Genomic DNA, 20413 nt, shown 5'->3' with positions numbered 1-20413 from the left:
AAGGCCATTCAAAGTGCTTTACAGGGTTCATAAAATACATCAAGATTAGACATTAGAATTTGCATATAAGAGATAATGGAAACAAAGAACAAATACAGTGTTAGTACACACGGCCTAGGCTCTGTAAACGGACATACAGTACTGTGGGCCCCCTTTGTTGACATCCACTTTGTTTGCGTACCAGTTTACAGAGCCTAGGCTGTGTATGTACAACCAGATTTTGTTTTTTCAGCGCTAAGCTCACACAGTAGGGGAGAACGGGGTAAGTAGGCACACTTTTTTACTCTAGTGAGAATTGCTCATCACCTAAATTTTACAGACACCGCCTTCTGGTTCCGAGATATAACGATTGTGACAACCAACCCCGTGTGACATATTACCCCGTTCTCCCCTACTGACAGGGAGTGGATAGTGTGAGGAGATATTGACTAGTTTTTGACGAATTAGGATTTTGACAACGAGTATTTCTCCACAATTGCTGACTCCACCTTTAAAGGAATAATACCCGGCCTTGCCCCTATACATGTGTATTACTCACACACACGTTATGTTCGTACTTGTTCTTTCCTCTGACCGATGCTTGGCGTTGAAATGGGAAGGAAGGTGAGGGAGGAGGCTTGTTCTTTTCCCCCTTTGACACACACAGACACACACACACACACACACACACACACACACACACACAGACACACACACACACACACACACACACAGGACGTGACCTTTGACCGTGACGGTGTCAGTTGGGAGGCTGATAATCCCCGTCAACTACTAATATATAAAGTATATATATATATTTTTTACAATAGTTCTGTAATTCTGCCCTTTTCCCCTACATCATTTTAATCACAAACATTACCAGTAGTGTAAACCAGTGTCATCAAAAAATTATTAAAAAAATATTTATTTAAAAAAAAAAACTGTAAGGCAACTTCTGAAACCTGCATCTTTAGATATATTTATTAAGACTCTTCAGTATTTTTAATCTATTAGCCATTTTTTAACCTTTTTTGTTGCCACTTAGTGGACATCAGTGGTAATTCAGCACAACAAATAAAATGTTTACAAATTTAAAAAGGTTTTATGTTATTTTTTCCCTTCGTAGAGAAAGAAATAAGCAATTTTTCACCTTTTTCCGTGTATTTTGGAGAAAAAAAAAGCTATGCCGGGTTTTCCTCGTTACGTTGGGGAACAAGGAACCCTCTGGAAGGCACTGTATACCAACACAACACACACACACACACACACACACACACACACACACACACACACACACACACACACACACACACACACACACACACACACACACACACTCTTTCTCCTCCGACAGCCCTGGACAGCTGTTTGGCAGCCGTGCGTCTTGTTCTGGCTTTGAAACCAGATCGTGCGTCCGGCAGTCGCAGCGTTTCGTTGGGTTTTTTTCTTATACTCCCGTTTTCTAACCTTGTCTAATGCTGTTAGACACACACCTACACGCCAACGTTTGGACATGCATACAGTCAGTGTTAACGCCCTTTCACACACTCGCACACACACACACACACACACACACACGGACAGACGCACACACACACACACGCACGGACAGATGGACACACAAAGAGGTATTTGGGAATGCCACCCACTTTAAATCCAATGTGTGTGTCAGTGTCTGGTATTTACTGCATGTCTGTCTTCCAGGGGATTTCCCAAAGCACTGCACTGCACTGCACTGTGTGTGTGTGTGTGTGTGTGTGTGTGTGTGTGTGTGTGTGTGTGTGTGTGTGTCTCTCTCTGTGTGTGTGTGTCTCTCTCTCTGTGTGTGTGTGTGTGTGTGTGTGTGTCTCTGTGTGTGTGTGTGTGTCTCTGTGTGTGTGTGTGTTTAGGAATACTCCAACAGTTAATTATTAATTCACTGGGTTATTTTGTTTTCAATTAGGTTCTCCGAGCACCAAGTTGACTTCTTGGAAATGCTTGTTTTGACTGTGACCAAAGCCCACAAAATATCCAATCTACTTATTACAGAAAACCAAGCTAATATTTACGATTTAAGAAGCATCTGTCATTAAATCTTGGAAAATGTTGCTACAATTGAAAGTGAGGCAAAGGGCATTTCAGCTTAGTGAAAACAAAAACATTTCTACGATAAAAAAACTCTTTTTATATCTTTTCCTGATGGATTTCCAAAATTTTTTCATAAGCTCAAGAGGTTAAAGATACATCTCATCGCGGTGCTCCGGTGGCGTAGTGGATAGAGCGTGTACCATATTGGCTCCGGCCTTCGTTGCAGTGGTCGCGGGTTCAAATCCAACCCGTGGACCTTTACGGCAGGTCATCCCCCCTCTCTCTCTCTCCGTCTCCCCATTTCAACTCTGTACTATCTAATAAAGCTTGAAAATGCCAAAAAATTATCTTCGAAAAAAAAAAAGTAGTAATTCAAAGCTGTAGTCTCTCTCTCTCTCTCTCTCTCTCTCTCTCTCTCTCTCTCTCTCTCTCTCTCTCTCTCTCTCTGTCTCCCCATTTCAACTCTGTACTATCTAATAAAGCTTGAAAAAAACAAAAATAATAATCTTAAAAAAAAACTAGACGTAGACATCTTGTGTTCCTGTAATTAAATTGAATATAACAATGAAAAATATTTGTGCTCAAAAGCTAACACAGGTTAAGGGGGCGCCCTTAGCTCAGTTGGTAGGGCGTCCCCCCCATTGGCCTCGGCCAGCAGCGGACCCGGGTTCGATTCCAGCCCGCGGTCGTTCTCTGCATGTCACTCCCCTCTCTGCCCCATTTCAACTCTGTCTCGACACTATCAATAAAGATGACAAAAAAAAAAAAAAAAAAAAGTTAACACAGGTCAAGGTAAAGATGCAAAAATTACATAATATAGTATAATTATTTTTTAAAGTGCAAGTTTATGTGAATGACTGTGTTCTTTCATGTGGTTTCTGTGTGTATACTATTCTCTCTGTGCCTTGTGTGTGTGTGTGTGTGTGTGTGTGTGTGTGTGTGTGTGTGTGTGTGTGTGTGTGTGTGTGTGTGTGTGTGTGTGTGTGTGTGTGTGTGTGTGTGTGTGTGTGTGTGTGTGTGTGTGTGTGTGTGTGTGTGTGTGTGTGTGTGTGTGTGTGTGTGTGTGTGTGTGTGTGTGTGTGTGTGTGTCTTGTGTCATTGTATTTTGGCAGTAGCACTTTAACTACCAAAATACACGTCAGTTTAAACTCACTCTGATTGATAACTTAGACCCTGTTTCCACCTGGCATTAATATGTGGTTTTTAGGATCCGATCGCGCTAACTACAGGTGGAAACACGCTCAATGCGCATTGAATGCGCATTGAGATTATCCACATTCGGAGGTGGTTTGAGACCACATATCCACATACCCATTAACAGTGGAAACACGTATGCGTATCTCATACACATTAGGCCCCGCCCACTCAACTGCGGCGAGTGACTGGGCGGAAAGGCGTACTCATTCACGCGACAATTCACGTCATAAAAGCGCACCGTTGCAGGTAAATAATAAAGTATGTGTGGAACAACTGTGGTCAAGCCAGCGGTCTCTTGTTTTTGCATGGTCAAACCAGCCGCTTCTTTATTTATTCCCCCCGTGTTGTTGTGAGCACAGAGACGGCTCGGTGCAACTGATAGAGATAGTGAGCGAACAGCTCTGGCTGCGGCAGCTTCGTGACATCGTAGCAGTGGGACACAGTGTAGCCAACTGATTCATTTAATGACGAGGAAAAACACCACACAATAAACAGTGCCGCGCTCACATTTTCGCCAAAACACACTGACTCTCTTCACTCTAGCCGAGGTGACTACACAAGGCGGAAATGATTCTTTCGACCAACTGTGGTCAAGCCAGCGGTCTCTCGTTTTTGCTCGGTCAAACCAGCCGCTTTTTTATTTATTCCCCCCGTGTTGTTGTGAGCGTGTATTTAGCCTACTACTATCTATGGCGTAAACACACAGAGACGGCTCGGTGCACCTCATAATAGAGACAGTGAGCGAACAGTGCTGGCTGCGGCAGCTACGCAGTGGGACACAGTGTAACCAAGTGATTAATTTATTGACGAGGAAAACACCACACAATAAACAGTGCTGTGCTCACATTTTCACCAAAACACAAGACTCTTGCCGAGGTGACCATAGACATTATAAAGGGATTTATAATGTCTATGGTCGTGGATGGTCAACACTTCTTCTTCTTCTTCTTTTATTTCCGGCAGACTAGGCAAGGGCGGGGCACTGCTGCCCCCGCCGATTAAAAACAACAGTAGCCTATAAGCGGAAATGATGTACGAGCTGATTTCCATACAGCGCGGGGAATTCGAATCCGGATCGCAAACGCGCATAGAAGACGCATTGTTAAGGCCAGGTCTGAACAAGCATATTACATTTACATATAACGATCGGATTCCTCAGAACCACATATTAATGCCAGGTGGAAACAGGGTCTTACTGACACTGATGACCGAAGGTTCCGCGTCAGAATGTGGGCGGGTCCCTGTTGCACTTTGGCCCTGACTATCAGCCAATCACGTCACAGCGTTTCTCGCCAGCCGGGTTTTCCTCATTACGTTTGGGAACACGGAACCCTCTGGAAGGCTCTGTATCAAACTAGACTGCCAACACACACACACACACACACACGCACACACGCACACACACATCACACACACACACACACACACTTGCTCACACAGGGATGATGAAATGCTCACATTTGCACACACACTTGGCTCTTCTTCTATAGTTCTACGGGTGGAAATAAGTTCCCTTAGTCGAGGGCCAAATCTCGTTACCACCTCTTTTAATAACACAGCGTTACTGTGTGTGTCTAGATGGCACGCAAACGGAGCGACGCCTTTTGTTGCTATTTCTGACTATCATTATGACAGACGTAATAACCTTAAACAAGGGCTTAAATATCAGCGTGAAAGAGCAATGGGAAAAAAGTACTATTTTTTTTTTTTTTTTTTTTTTTTTTTTGTCACTGCCCGGATTGCAGTTTCCTATTCAAAGTTGACTATTGCCAAGTTTATTCTTAGGAAGCCCTTTTGACGAAATTCCCGCTTGGAAGGAAAACAGGGACACATATTGTTACCGAGGCCAATTGTATCCACGGAAACTAAACAATGTAGGTTTTTTTTTACTTCTACGTATAGCTTTGTTTTTTGTGAGGATATTTATTCTATATTTAAAGCTATAGTGTGTAACTTCTGTCTCCCCCATATGAGCAATTCTGAGTAATTACAACAACACTGTCGGTGCATCTACATGAGGTAAAGCCTTCAGTGATGGCACATGGATTTTATACCTTCTGCTGTACGTCCAGGTTTTTTCTTAGCAGTAGAATCAACAATTGAAACATTTCTTGGGCGCTTCTTGGGATTTTTCTGAGCTCCTGCACCAGTGTCAGGGGGGGGGGGGGGACACCAGTTTGTAAACGCTGCCATACTGAGAAATACAGAGAGAGTTTTTGTGGAGCTGATAGGGCTTGATCAACTTTGTGGCAACTCGTTTACATGGAAAAGTTACGCACTGTATTCTGTGCACCACTTCCTCAAAAACCTGAGGTGACGTGTGAGGCCTAATGTAGTATGTTTAGTGTTAAGTCATGGTTATGATTAGTTCTATATTAGATACACTTTTCTGCTTGACAACAGCAACTATAGTTTATTTGGCTGGGCTTCAATTTAACGCCACAAATAGAGTGAAAGGTTGCGTTCCGAATCGCATACTCTTTCTTTTTTCTATTCTACATACTACATCCGACGATAAAAATAATCTAGTTAGGATGCAGTAGGCATACTATTGGGACATACTTTTCTCTCTTATTTCATCATAACATTGCGCCTTGATCTTGCCTCTTGCTTTTATCTCCGTCGCATCCCCGTTTGTTTTCATACGGAGGCTTCGTCGATGTTACGCCACTTCACGTGCGCACTGGATTGTGGGTCAGAATCGCCCAAATAGGATGCACTTTTCAACACTAACAATCTTGGCCGCATGAAGTAGGACATCCGGGTACTTCTAACCATCCTAAATCTGGCCACAAGAATCGGGACATCCTAAATCTTTTTTCTACCATACTATATAGTAGAAAGTATGCGATTCGGAATGCAACCAAAGTGTCTAGCGTCGTCCTCAGATATTTATATTGATAATCAAACACTTGTGTAACTAAAACTACATTCTCTTTCTATGGTCCCGCCTTTTATTCACTTCGACTACCTGTCTGGTTTTCCAAGATGGCTGCCCGCCAAATATTTTTCAACATTTCTGCCAAGTTGTAGGGACTCAACCATGTATGTTCTCATACGTGTGTGTGTGTGTGTGTGTGTGTGTGTGTGTGTGTGTGTGTGTGTGTGTGTGTGTGTGTGTGTGTGTGTGTGTGTGTGTGTGTGTGTGTGTGTGTGTGTGTGTGTGTGTGTGTGTGTGTGTGTGTGTGTGTGTGTGTGTGTACAGGCATTTTAGTAAGTGTGTGAAATATGCGTTTGTGCCTCCCATGTTATTCTAAGCTCAATTAAAACATACTTAACCCAAAGTGGGGCATGGAGGAGAATTGCTACATGAATTTCATAGACCCATTACACAAGTGTTTGCAAACGTCAGGAAACAACTCACTGGGGTTTCCCTGGTATGGCGTGTTTTACTGCAGGGGCGTTTGTGTGAATAAATGGGCTTTTATTTATAGCCAGGAACATGCAAGGGGGAAATATACATATACTGGTTTTAATTATGATGTAAAATGCAGAAGGAATTAAATGTGGAGTTGGCTGAGAGACAAGATGATAATTTTGTACAAGTTTGGTTAAAAGGTTGGAAAAATGGTGCTTTTGTGCGACTTGGGGAAAGCTTTTCAAATGGAAGGTTTGTGTTGGACTTGTAAAGGGGTGTAATGTGTCCGAGAAGGTTTCCATTACGTTAATAAGGAGTTGGGTAAACCATCGGAAATGAAAAACATTCAATTCTCGTGTTTTTCTTGACTCCTACAAGACTGTAAAAAAAAAAAAAAAAAAAAAAAAATTAAGTCTTGCGCAAACATTTTCCAATAAAGCCCTCTGGCAACCTGGTCTAAAAAAGGTTTAAAAAATCAATCTATCATATCAATTTTGGGTGTCTTTATAAGCTGATATGAAAAAATCGGATTTGAAAATAAATATTATAAAAAGTAGTTTTTTACTTTGGGTTTTCTGGGGCTTGTGTTATATTTAGCCTACATTTTTATCAGGCATTGCTTGAACTTTGCATCCACCCTTAATGCCATTGTTCATTCTTTAAACCTGCAGTGTGTAGAATTTTGGGTTTTATTTCCTAGCAGATTTTGTAGAAAGTAATTAGAATATCCATAAGTACATTTAATTTAGTGCATAATAGCTGAAAAAAATGTTTTGAATAATTTATTTTTTTCCTCAGAAAGGGTCTCATATATGTCCATATTTCTGCATATTTTGGACCAAGGCCTAGTGCCGCCATCTTGACAGTGTCATAGTTGGAATGTCATCAGGTGCATTGTTTAAAATTTAGAATTGTTCTTGTCCTTGAAGGCCACTGTAGCTTCTGTTATTATTCGAAAGGGGTGGAGTTACCCAGGGAGTGTTGCATTCTAGAACTTTGTAGAACTTTCTTGATGATGTCATATTACACACTGCACCTTTAAATACAAATATACTCAATTCAGACCAACAGAAATCCTACGGGCTAAAATTAGAAAAACCAAAAAGGAATTTACTGTTCTGCCCAAAAGTTCAGTGAAGGGATAAGACAGTAGTGAGTGAATTCGGGACGGTTTTTGGTTTCATGTTGGGACAGGGGCCATGTTTTATAGATATTTTAAACGAGCCAGCGGAGTGGTTGTAAAGGACCCAAACCACTGTTTACTAGTGTTTTATTTGCCACTGTCCTAAAGAATGCAGTGTACTGTCACATAATATGTACACAAAACAAGTCTGGCATTTTTTTTGGAAGCAAAAGGACTTCATTACCCAGAAACGCACTCCCCCAGGAAATAGTAGGAATCATAATATGTACATTGGCAAATTACATGACATCATTATTAAAGGTGCACTATGAGTTTCAGAGGAGGGGGATTTGTTTACATTCACAGAGCCTGCAGTTAGTTTACAAAACATATTTTCTCAACATGTAATTCTTGGTATTGAATAATTCTATCATCATCATTATTTTGAGGAACTTGGAACCAAACGTAAGACTAGAATAGATTTGTAAACCAAACTGTGGGGCCCTGCTGCTGTAAACAACAACAGTAACTTTTCAGGAAGCTTTTCTAACTTCAAACAGTGTTCCAGGGATCACATTTTTCCTGTGAGTAAAGTTTGTTTATCCAGTTATGAGAATATACCTTAGAAAATGTTTCACTTCTCTGACAAACCCAAAGTTACGCAGTGCAACTTTAACCACTATAGATCATGTTTCGGTATCAAAGAATGAGCGGCTGCTACATTGTGAGAGATGAGATTGTTTGGTCTGCGGTTAAAGAATGAACCACAGTAATGCTCTCCAAGGTCGGTTAGAGAGAGAGTAGTCACACACAGGTGAAATTACACTTGAAGTTTATTTAATCATGGATGACGAATAGCACAAACATTGCCAGTTTGTATACTAAACTTGTAGATAAAAGCATTCTTCGGCGCTTGCAAAGTACTTTAATATGCAGTGGAGTTGTACAGTCAACCACATGTATTTGTTTTGCACGGGAACCACAAAAAAAGTCACGTCACATCTTTGCCGAATTCACTTTCTACTTCTTTTTTTTAGATATTGAATTAGCAGCAGAGTTCCCACGGTCATTTCCAAGTTATGACATTAAAAAAAAAAAAGAAAAAAAAAAGCTAGGCCTTGAAATGGTTTTGGCATTAACTGCATGTTTTGAAAATGCTTTAAAATTGACACAATTTGGGGGGGCGACTGTGGCTCAGTTGGTAGAGCGGGTCGGCCGATGATCAAAGGGTTGGAGGTTCGATCCCCGCCCTGCCACTTGTGTCATAGTTGTTGTGTCCTTGGGCAAGACACTTCACCCACCTTGCCTCGTGTGAATGTCGATAGTCAGCCTTCTATCGGTGTATGTGTGTGTGTGAATGGTAACGTGGGAAAAGAAAACAGGTCTCACTTGCAAAAGAGTCTTCGGTCTCAATGGGATTTACCTGTAGAAATAAAGGTTAAAAAACGTTTTGTTCTTTTTATATAATTTGCCTTTTATTGCAGTCGACATTACAATTGACATCCTACAATCTATCGATGTTGAATTTTTGAAAATTTTTGTTCAGTTTTTAGCCTAAACCTTGATGAGCCATTAGCCCCTCTCACCCTCTTTCTAAAGAAGCTCTGTCAGCGCCCGCTAGTATTTACTTCTTCTTTACGTCTCTTCTGGGATGTTCTTGAAGCTAATTTCTGAAAAATATATTTCTGGAATGGAAAAGAATGTTCAGGGATGTTTTGTTGGCTCGACCTGGAAATGTTTCTTCTATACTACTTCCTGTTTTCGCCGACCTTTTTTGTTGGATGTGTGTGTGTGTGTGCGAGTGTGTGTGTGTGTGTGTGTGTGTGTGTGTGTGTGTGTGTGTGCGAGTGTGTGTGTTTGCGTGTGTGCGTATGTGTGTGTTTGCGTGCGTATGGTGTGTGTGTGTTTGCGTTCGTATGGTGTGTGTGTGTGTGTGTGTGTGCGAGTGTGTGTGTATAGTGTGTTTGCGTGCGTATAGTGTTTGCGAGTGTGTGTGCGCGTGCGAGTGTGTGTGTGCGTGTGTGTGTGTGTGTGTCAGTTTCTCTCAGTGGGCAGCCAATGGAAGGACACATTCTTTAAGCTATTGCATCATTTCCCGTTCTTTTCCGAACCCATCTCCGCTCCTTCCTGACCAGCTTGGCGTTAATGCGTTGGGGGATCGCCGTGTGTTTATGCCGCTAGCTTTTTAATGGCAAGCCAAACACAAAAGACCAAAACTGTTTATTTACAGGCGCCGATGGGGGTAGGAAACGGCTCTTTGGGTGCAGATGGTAGATGATAGATGTGGCACAACTCTTTTACATTATGGACTCACTGCCTCGAGATGGGGGGGGGGGGGGGGGGGCCTATGCGTTCCAATATCGGTTCCAGGTCAGATATGGTGGTATGCATTTTTTTAAAGTGGGTGTCCTGGGAAAATGCACCAAGAAGTACTATAGAATGAATAACTAAATACACCTTCACCTCATCACTTGATATTGTGGAAAGACTTGAGGCAGTGGTGGGTGGATGAAAACCAATCTTTAGTAACTAGCTCTGCACATACATAAAAAAAAATCCCCATCTTCTGAAACTGCCTAGTGCGCCTTTAGTGAAGAGACCAATAGTTTGTGTTGCATCAAAGATAGGACGTGAACCTCCTTTTTTTCCCCCTCTTCTAGCCATAGTCACAAATCTGTTCACCCCAAATCCATTCCAATCACATCTGGATATTTCTCCGATTCTAATCTCTGGCTATTCTCTACTTGGCCTTCCTCCTCTCCTGTCCTCCTACAGACCTGTGTGTGTGTGTGTGTGTGTGTGTGTGTGTGTGTGTGTGTGTGTGTGTGTGTGTGTGTGTGTGTGTGTGTGTGTGTGTGTGTGTGTGTGTGTGTGTGTGTGTGTGTGTGTGTGTGTGTGTGTGTGTGTGTGTGTGTGTGTGTGTGTGTGTGTGTGTGTGTGTGTGTGTGTGTGTGTGTGTGTGTGTGTGTGTGTGTGTGTGTGTGTGTGTGTGTGTGTGTGTGTGTGGTGAGCTGCTGCTGGTTCAATCTCACAGTCTGTTTTTTATTTCTTTATTTGAAACATTTGTGTTTTCAACTTTTTTTTTTTCCTGGAAGAGTTAAATCCATCCTCCGACTCTCCTGAGCCGTAGTCTACATGCTGACTCGCTCAGACACACACACACACACACACACACACACACACACACACACACACACACACACACACACACACACACACACACACACACACACACACACACACACACACAAAAACATCCCGTTGTTTAGACTTTTTTTGTACCACAGGGTCCCTGGAGACCGGAGTCTGCGGTGCCAAGAAGCGTGAAACACAATAGTCTGCCCCCCATCAATCCGTTCCCAAAGTGAACAATAGACATTCCTGGCATTCCTTAAGACCTCTTCCTCACACACACACACACACACACACACACACACACACACACACACACACACACACACACACACACAGCGTCGATTAGGGCTCTGACTTTAAATGACTTTGGTCCTGACATTGTAATGGAAACCACCGAAACATGTCAGTGAGTTTATGACATTGGCAATCGATCAATGGCACATATCTATCTCTTTTTAATATGTTTTATTGAATATTTTAATTTTTTTATTCTTAACTGGCATTTTCCTTGTATTCTCTAAGCTGATGTTAATTATATGTATTGATAAAGGCCTCTCCTTGCTGAATAGGCTATGGAAATAGAAATGTGTATCCATTTCTAGTGTGTGTTAACCCTAGTACAAAGACAAGATTTGAGCTGTTGTTTCATAAAAAAGAAAAAAGCTAATTCTTAAGACATCATCTTGGACTGTGTGGGAAGTGATTAATCATCAAAACTGCAAAGTATTTAGCACACTCATCGAATGTGTGTGTGTGTGTGTGTGTGTGTGTGTGTGTGTGTGTGTGTGTGTGTGTGTGTGTGTGTGTGTGTGTGTGTGTGTGTGTGTGTGTGTGTGTGTGTGTGTGTGTGTGTGAGTGAGTGAGTCTGTCTATCCTTCTCTACTACGCGTGTGGTCCGCTACAGTCTATCTCTCTCTCCTTCTGGTTTTTATTAACTGGCCCATTAAACTGCGACTCCGTGATACATGACACTGGCCTGACTACACACACACACACACACACACACACACACACACACACACACACACACACACACACACACTGGTCATCTCCGATACACAAAAATTCCCCAAGACCAACTGGCACACACACACACACACACACACACATATGTTACAAAGATGTTGATGGAAAAGGAACTATAGGATCTGAAATATTTACATTTAAAAGGCTTGAAACGTGACATATTTAGTGTTCTAACTGAATTCATAACGTGATTGTTTGACACAATACTCATTAAAATGTAATAATAAGTGAATTCAGCCAAATACCACAGCTTTTATCTTGGTTTTTTTTCCCCATAATTTTTGCCCTGAAAGTCTCCGAGTGTTAAAGGTGCAGTGTGTAATATGACATCATCAAGAAAGTTCTACAAAGTTCTAGAATGCAACGCTCCCTGGGTAACCCCAACCCTTTCGAATAATAACAGAAGCTACAGTGGCCTTCAAGGACAAGAACAATTCTAAATGTTAAACAATGCACCTGATGACATTCCAACTATGACACTTTCAAGATGGCGGCACTAGGCCTTGGTCCAAAATATGCAGAAATATGGACATATATGAGACCCTTTCTAAGGAAAATAATAATAATTTGAAAAAAAAAATGCAGCTATATTATGCACTAAATTAAACGCACTTATGGATATTATAATTACTTTCTACAAAATCTGCTAGGAAATAAAACCCCAAATTCTACACACTGCAGGTTTAAAAGATTGAACGAGTCTTATTAACCGTCAGACAGGAGGAAAAACAGCTGCTGAAATGATTATAAACACATTAAAACATGATGTTCTCAGACTGAGTGTTTTGGTTTATCGCAGTAAAATACATCCATCATGAGAACTCACCAGGGCCTTTCAACAAGTTCTGCTCTCTCGCCGTTTTATTTTGAAATCCGTCCAAGATGTCACACACTGACAACTGCTTGGGGCTGTTTTAATATTTCCGTTGTCACTGACAGAATAGCCAATAAAACAACACTGCAGCAAAAGAATCGCGCTCACTGCATTTTTAAAAAGGTGGAGTTCTGGCGATTGTGGAGAATGCCTGTTGTTGGTAAAATTATTTTTCCGGTCAAAATCAGTAAATTTAATGTCAAGACTAATACGCTATCTGTAAAAAAAACTAAAAATTATTGTAGGCTGGAGCAATTCACACCTCCCTTAAAGCTGGGGTATGTGATTTCTGATTGGTCAAAATTAACATGAGCTGTACACTTTGACCAATCAGAGCGAGGCTCCGATTAAAAAAAATATTAATAAAAAAAAAAAAAAATCCAATTCTCTGTTCTTATTGGCTGTTCGGGCTGTCCATTCACTTTGGCACCGACGTTGTTGGTGTAGAGCATGTCAGGGAGGGACCATAGGGGAGGGACCAAAGAGAACAAGTGGAGCGGTTGAGGTATTTGGATTCAAATCTCTATCCCAACTGCTATTTTCTCCCCAAATTCTCCACCCCAGCTTTAAGAGCCCCAACTAAAGTTATATATTTTTTTTATTACTTTATTTTTGGAATTTTACTTTTTATAGAGCACAAACAAAGAACTACAGACCAAACAGAACAAACAACCAACATGAATTGGCTCATACAAGTAAATATTTAAAACGCTCCCAGGAAAGGGGTGCCCTTAACTCAGTTGGTAGGGCGTCCCCCCCCATGGGCCTCGGCCAGCAGCGGACCCGGGTTCGATTCCAGCCCGCGGTCGTTCTCTGCATGTCACTCCCCTCTCTGCCCCATTTCAACTCTGTCTCTACACTGTCAATAAAAGCATAAAAATGCCCCAAAAAAATATGGCTCCCAGGAATAGGTCATTTCAATGTCATGTGTTCAGCTGCTACCAGTCAGGAGAAAAGAGAACACACACACACACACACACACACACTAACACACCATTTTAATACATATTCTAAACATAATTTCGACTGTTCTACCTCTATCTAAGACACACTGATGTTTTCTGCGAGGGAAATGTGAAACCTTCAGAATGTGGGTGTATGACTTGACTTAACTTGAACAGTCATCAATTTAGTTTTAGGGGAAACATTTTTTCTAAAACATCACTTACAATTTTCTTGACAGTTGAACTTAGTAAATAGCTACTGATTGCAGGATAAGGAGCACACACGCACACACACACACACACACACACACACACACACACACACACACACACACACACACACACACACACACACACACACACACACACACACACACACACACACACACACACACACACACACACACACACACACACACACACACACACACACACACACCCAACAATTGTGCCTCAGATGCCAAAGTGGACTTCACCCTTCCTGCCACCGACCTCTGGTATGAGCCCAGTCTCACTGTACTGATTACCTGGTATTCGAAAACTGTGTGTGTGTGTGTGTGTGTGTGTGTGTGTCTGTGTGTGTGTCTGTGTGTGTGTGTGTGTGTGTGTGTGTGTGTGTGTGTGTGTGTGTGTGTGTGTGTGTGTGTGTGTGTGTGTGTGTGTGTGTGTGTGTGTGTGTGTGTGTGTGTGTGTGTGTGTGTGTGTGTGTGTGTGTGTGTCTGTGTCTGTGTCTGTGTCTGTGTCTGTGTCTGTGAGAAAGAGAGAGTTTAGTAAATGCATGTCTAAAAAAATGTGTGTGTGTGTGTGTTTGTGTGTGTCACCCAGAATTCCATAATGAAGGGTGATGAGGGCCCATAAGGCAGACAAACAGGAGTCTGATTGCACACACACACACACACACACACACACACACACACACACACTCATAAAGCAAACACATTATGGGCTGATTGCAGGCGAACACAAAGGGACAGAGGGGAGGAGGATGTGAGTCTGTTTAGGCTTTTTGGAGCAGTTAACCCTTCAACCCAAGACGGGGAATGTAAGGAATCTACTCCCATGCATGTATATAACACACACACACACACACACACACACACACACACACACACACACACACACACACACACACACACAGAGTCTGCAGGAGATATAAGTAAGTCTCCAGGAAAACCCTTTGAATCCCGCTGGGGGCTGAATGTTATTAAGCGTCTGCCGTTGTGCGGTCGGTTAAACTTCAACACCACTAACGTTACTGTCTGGACACTCACACGTCTCCTGTGATTTGGTCTGAAAGCTTCAAGTCAGAAATAACCAGGGGAATAGTCACACAGACACAAGCATCAAATCAAATCAGTTGTATTTGTATAGCCCAAAATCACAAATAGACATTTGCCTCAGTGGGCTTTACATTCCATACAATATAATACAATATGACACCCTGCCCTTATCTATCTATCTATCTATCTATCTATCTATCTATCTATCTATCTATCTATCTATCTATCTATCTATCTATCTATCTATCTATCTATCTATCTATCTATCTATCTATCTATCTATCTATCTATCTATCTATCTATCTATCTATCTATCTATCTATCTATCTATCTATCTATCTATCTATCTATCTATCTGCCCTTACACCCTTAGCTCGGCTGAGAAAAAAACTCCCGGTAAAAAACCCTTAACCGGGATTACATTTTTTTTTTTTTTAAGAAATCTCAGGGAGAGTCGACAGAGTAAGGGATCCCTCTCCCAGGACGGACATACTGCAATAGATGTCATAAGTAGAGAAAAATCACGAAGGAATTTGATCATTGACCAGATGTTTACATAGTAATACTAAAGTAAAGTGCGCATAGTGTGGATGCAGGAAGACTTCAGATGCTGCCAGAGGGGGGACCGGCATCTCTCACTTTAGCTAGCGGACATAAAGTCATTGTCATGCTACAACACTAAATGCTTTGGTGTCCTCTGTTAAATGCTTTTTTTTTTTTACCTTAGGGTTAATTTTCTCTCTCTCTCTCTTTTCTCACTAGTTGTATTTTTAATTGCACTTTGGGCATATATTGCTTTTATTATGGTTGTGTACGATCTAGATTAAGAGGAAGAGAAATAACAGGAAAGACATGTAACATGGGGTCGGACTGAAATGTACTGGGAATGTTGTAATAATATTCTTGGTATCTTAAAAAAAAACAGAAAAAAAATGTATAACTAATTTTTTTTTGAATTTAATTTTTTTGCCAGTGAGTGGATTATTTATTTGTCCGTAGCTTTGTGCAAAAAAAAAAAAAAACCCCATTAATTTCAAGCAATAAGCGGAGAAACTTCCCCCTTACCTCCCTCCCTATTTGGCAGGTTAATAACCCAGACACGACTCAAATTGACCTGCACTTCATAGTTATTGAAAGTACCCAAAAAATTCCCAGAAAAATAAACTAAAAGCCCATTTTCTGCTGACGCTTAATCTGGCTCTCCCATCCTTTATCCTTTTAACGGCAGTCAAGTACAGTGCAAACGTTTTTATTGCAGTGAAAACATTGTTCCTTATCACTTACATGGGGTGTAACGGCCAAAACCGTAGCTCTGTGAAAATGCTATTGTAACAGAAGAGGTGCATGCTTAAAAGAAATAGGTGTATGCGATAAGATAAGTGGTAAAAGTCAAATAGCTTGTTCATTTATCACCCAGGCCCATTGTGTGTGTGTGTGTGTGTGTGTGTGTGTGTGTGTAATTACTCCTCGGGCTCCTGTATTCTCCTGCAGACCTCCCATCCTCTCTTACATTCTTCTTCTCTCAACACGTTTTGTTTTTCTCGTCCGTCCGCCAAACTGAAAAAAAAGCCCCCACAAGTCTGTCCAACAGTCTATGCTTTCTTTGCTCTTTTCAATCTCTTTTTCATGGGTAACACACACACACACACACACACACACACACACACACACACACACACACACACACACACGCATGCACGTTTGTATAGCTACGTGTGAGGACATTCACTGACATAATGCATTCCCTAGCCCCTTACCCTAACCCTAACCATCAAAACTAAATGCCTAACCCCAACCCTTACACTAACCCTAACATAAACCTAATTCATACCTGAACCTTAAAACCAAGTATTAACCCTCAAACAAGCCTTTGAAGAAGTAAGGACCTGGAAAAATTTCCTCACTTTCCCAAAATGTCCTCACTCTGATGGTTTAGAAAGCCTAAATCGGTCCCCACAAAGATTCCTGTACAAGTAGACACACACACACACACACACACACACACACACACACACACACACACACACACACACACACACACACACACACACACACACACACACACACACACACACACACACACACATATATATATATATACTGTATAAGGAGGAAGTACCTCTGCATTTTTCCCCCCACCGTCAAACAATAACAGTGTGGAACTCTGGGTATTATTTTAGCAGCCGTCCCACCACTTTATCTGCTCTCCACAATACTTCCTCTTCTCAGCGACTCACACATCCTGCCCCGGGACAGGGGAGGGGAGGGGGGGGGGTCTGGGGAGGCAGGGAAAGAATGAGATGGGAAGAGAGAGAGAGAGAGAGACACAGAGAGAGAGACGGAGAGAGAGGGACACAGAGAGAGAGAGAGAGAGACACACAGAGAAAGAGACCGAGAGAGAGAGAGAGAGAGAGAGAGAGAGACACAGAGAAAGAGACACAGAGAGAGAGAGAGTTCAGGACAGAGAAATTGCTATGTTTTGTCTTCCAGCTAGGAGGGAAGGATGTGAGGATTGTCGGTCACTCTTTTCTGTCCCAGTCTTGGTCAGAAGCTGCTGCCAGCCACTTCACTCTACTTCAGATGGGACGTCCTCAGCTCTCGGACACTTTCAACCAAGTCTCTACCCAGACACAACACAGGGACACAGCTCCATTCTCTTACCCACCAAGACCTCAACCGGCTTGCGGCTCTGAAAGAAAAAAAGAGTTGGGACATTTTTATGAGGTGGCAATTTCGTCTCTCTTTGGGAAAACTCGTGAATGGGATTTTAGAGGGGGTCCGTGTTGTGTCGTAAGATAAAACCATCCAACCCTTTCGAACTTGAACCCTGGGTATCAGGGATGCTGGGGGCTGACCTGGGATCAGTTTAACAGTGGATGCTCAAGCCTGCTGAGTCTGGTAGGTTTCAAACTCTCTCTCTCTCTCTCTTGAGTCTTTGCGGAGATCCCTCATCAGTTTTGGATTAATAGCTTTTCTTGCGTTTACGAATGGCTCGTTGTAGAGTCAATGGTAAATGTAGTAAACATGCCTTTATCTTTCCAAAGAGGGGTTGTTGAGCAGCACATGATACGCAACCTTTCCATTATCTTTTTCTTCACAATCTTTTAATCGTCCCTGCCTGTCCTTCCCTTCCATTCAAAGTCACGTCTCTCGCAAACAGCCTTCTGTCCTTATCTTTGTAAAGTCCAAATCTATTTGTCTGGCTGCCTGTCTGTCTGGCATTCACTCTGTTTTGTATTGAGACTGTTTGTGTGAGAGTGTGTGTGTGTGTGTGTGTGTGTTTTTGTGTGTGTCTCAGATTATGCGCGTTGACCTTTGCGGTATCAGTCAGCTGTTGCAGTTTCTGAGCGTTTAGTGGGACATTCCAGCAGACCCTTTCATAGAGGCTCAATTCAGAGCCGCTAGACGGGAGAATTCATAATTTGTCTCGACTGTGATGGCTGTCAAGAGAGACACACTTGGTCTTTTTCTTGTCATTTGTCTCTGTTCTTGTATTTCTGTTCCTCTCTCTCTCTCTCTACTGTCACATATCCTTACTTTGTCTTAGTTTTAAGATGAACAGAACAAAAAAACAGACATTCTGAGAAGTATCTATAAATAGAAGCTTGCCATGTCTTTCAAACCTGATTGGATTTCCTGGTTTTGGCTGCGGGGACCACAACAGTGATTTAATTGTTGTCTCGGTTTCCACGTCAAGGAGACATCGTAACGAATCATATGCCAGAAAATTCCTAAAAAAAACATGATTTGTGATTCCTATTTGCGTGTTTTCCGTGGCTAAAGACAGGTAGCTAACTGGGCTATAGAGACCGAAACAGGGAATACGGTTATTTGGATAATGTAGATTGATTTGATTATTATTTTCACCTTTACAGTTCATAATAGTTTTGCTAGGTGCTACCCTAAATGGAAACTAATAGCCCAGTACCCTGATATGCTTCCTGTGTCCTTTAACTGAACGGGACACAGACTTTATGAAGCGTACATTGCTGTGACTGAATGCAGCCCTGACAAAAATCTTGGATGCATTTTGCCTTGAGTTTTTCCACTGACATGAATGGACATTTTCGAAATTCCCTAAAGATAATATAATACTTATCTCACTCCAACTTGTAGTAGATACAGTTTTACGTATTTTGAAGTAGATGATAGTTTGAACTTGAGGTTGAACCCAAGCAGTCCGGTCCATATCCTTGATACTGTGCAACTCATCCCTACTACCAACCAATACACTCTGAACCCCTACATTTTACAAATCAATTTTGCCTGAAAAAATCTGAAGCATGTTTTTAGTTAGTTGTACCTCAAAAGGCATCTAAATCAATTTTGAAAATGTTCTGTTTCACCTTCCAATGTTGTATTACTCCTCTGTATGTTTATACATGTTTTATATAGTCTTTGCGGAGATTCCTCATCAGTTTAGGATTAATAGCTTTTCTTACGTTTACGAATGGCTCGTTGTAGAGTCAATAGTAAATGTAGTAAACATGCCTTTATCTTTCCAAAGAGGGGTTGTTGAGCAGCACATGATACGCAACCTTTCCATTATCTTTTTCTTCACAATCTTTTAATCGTCCCTGCCTGTCCTTCCCTTCCATTCAAAGTCACGTCTCTCTCTCTATATAACTATATAGGAGATTAAGAAGTAAAGTTGAGTTGGTTTTATGATTAATATATTTTGTAAATTACATAAGAATTGTTTATCTCATCTGTTTTGCACAGACAAAACAAAAAAATATAAAAATATCTTGAACCTCTGGACTCTTCTGTGGCTTTTAGACATTTATATAGACTAAAAATAATTGTGAGTTGAAGCTCTGTATTTTTTTCGGACACTTTGTACGTTTTTAAAACAATATTTAATTAATTTTTTAAAGTTGGATGGACAAACTTGAACTTGTCTCAACAGCTTTTTTAATGACTAGTTGCTATAAATTCCACAAATGCGTGGGCTACATGATTCCGACCCCCCCTCAAGCCCTACTGCTCTGAGTGTTGTGGAAAAAACATCCATTTGTGGTTGGATGTGATTTGGAAGACCTTTCCTGTTCTTCCATTAATGGCAAAAAGAAAAACTTGCACATTCTGAAGTTGCATAACTGCACGTTTGTCCCAGTTTTTATTGTCTTTATCGTACATCAGTCTCCGTCCAACTTTGGGTCTCAATGTTTGTTTTGAATTTCACAGTCATAAATCTCTGAAAGCTAAACTTGGAGAAAAGAGGGGGGTGGTATTGAGGGGGGGTCTGCTAATGTTTATAGTAGGTTCAATAATGGTATTTTGGCTGCTCGAGTTTGGATAGTTCCCACACATATTTATGTACAGCCCGTACAGAAACACTCACAATCTCTACATAAACTTTCTCAGGGGATAATTTAAGGACATTGTCAACGGAGTCGAACAATCAGAGGTCTCCGATAGAAATCCCTC

At 41.5% G+C, this 20413-nt stretch overlaps 1 protein-coding gene across 1 annotated transcript in view; it reads left to right on the top strand.

Moving 5' to 3' along the window:
* shroom4 (shroom family member 4) overlaps nt 1-20413 on the top strand; it is a 102088-nt gene that overhangs the window by 55130 nt on the left and 26545 nt on the right. The window lies entirely within an intron of this gene.

Source organism: Ammodytes marinus (genome assembly GCF_949987685.1).
Source record: "Ammodytes marinus genome assembly, chromosome: 23".
In the NCBI taxonomy this organism is placed as follows: domain Eukaryota; kingdom Metazoa; phylum Chordata; class Actinopteri; order Uranoscopiformes; family Ammodytidae; genus Ammodytes; species Ammodytes marinus.
The sequence above is the reverse complement of the archived record's forward strand: the minus strand, read 5'-3'. Positions and strand labels throughout refer to the sequence as shown.